The sequence below is a fragment of the Wasmannia auropunctata genome, unplaced genomic scaffold (genome assembly GCF_000956235.1).
Source record: "Wasmannia auropunctata unplaced genomic scaffold, wasmannia.A_1.0 LD336106.1, whole genome shotgun sequence".
Classification (NCBI taxonomy): Eukaryota; Metazoa; Arthropoda; class Insecta; order Hymenoptera; family Formicidae; genus Wasmannia; species Wasmannia auropunctata.
Genome location: NW_012026784.1, coordinates 10,103,559 through 10,104,566, shown reverse-complemented (window position 1 = coordinate 10,104,566; position 1,008 = coordinate 10,103,559). Strand labels below are relative to the sequence as shown.

General features: G+C 60.9%; 1 protein-coding gene across 1 annotated transcript in view; it reads left to right on the top strand.

Moving 5' to 3' along the window:
* The window catches only part of LOC105457091, a 14,754-nt gene that overhangs the window by 5,699 nt on the left and 8,047 nt on the right, over positions 1–1,008 (top strand). The window lies entirely within an intron of this gene.

Here is a 1,008-nt window from a genome sequence, read left to right as displayed (position 1 = left end):
TCAAGGGCGAAGGACGCGCCCAGCTGATTCCACGCCGTCAAGTCCCGGATCTGGGGCAACCTCGCGCGGGCGCGAGGCGCCCGCCTGATGCATCACCTGATCGCGCCCGTGCCACGGCAGGACCCCACACGGCGCCGCGATTGGTCGCGGCCGACTGCGCCGCTGTATTGCGCACCCCCGGGCTGGGGGTGCAGGCATCGATCCGCGATCGAGCGCGATCGACGTCGCTTTTGCGTGCGAGCGACCGAGGCGAGCGTGCGATCCAGCGGAGCGGTCGATATAGCAGGAGAGAGGGAGCGAGAACGTGTGCTGGCGCGAGCGAGGAGGAACGCACGAGCTGTCGGACCTGCTGCCGAGGAAGCCGCGTTGGAGATCGTGCCGGTGAGGTGACCCTCTTTAGCGTATGTAAAGCCACGGGCTGAGCGAGAATCTTGCTCGCACGCTGCGGACGGGAACGCCATTTTTAGTGTCAGAGTTTCGTCGCGTGCGCCCCTTCGGCGACGCGTATCGGATAGGACTCTTTGGTTTGGTGTATCGGCGTCCGTCCTCAAGTGCGAGGATTCTCACAGACTCTGCCGTGAGCGATCGGGAGTGTCGCGAATCGCGTGTCGAGCCACCCGGAGATCGTCGTCGCGAGTTCGCCGCAAAGCCCTCGCGCCCGAGAGCGCGAGCGTTAGAGTAAGTGCGAGTGAGTACGCGGAATCACGAGGTCGCGCGTCGCGCTGTAGTGTGACCTTGCGCGTGATTTCCTTGCGTATCGGTGTGTTAATTTTCTGTCAACGTCGTTTTCGTACAAGTATCGGACGCGTCAATTTACGATTGACTTTCGCGGGAATAACTGTTGTCGTTAGACCTCGGTACTCGCGTCGTACCGAGCCCCGTACTTTATTGTATTATCGCGCCGTCGCGTTTCATACGCGTTTCTTTTCGTTCCGGCCGAAGTTTATGTCGGTTTCGTGTCTTTTTCTTTTGCTACGTGGGAGTTGTGTCTCGCTGCCGGACTCCCCA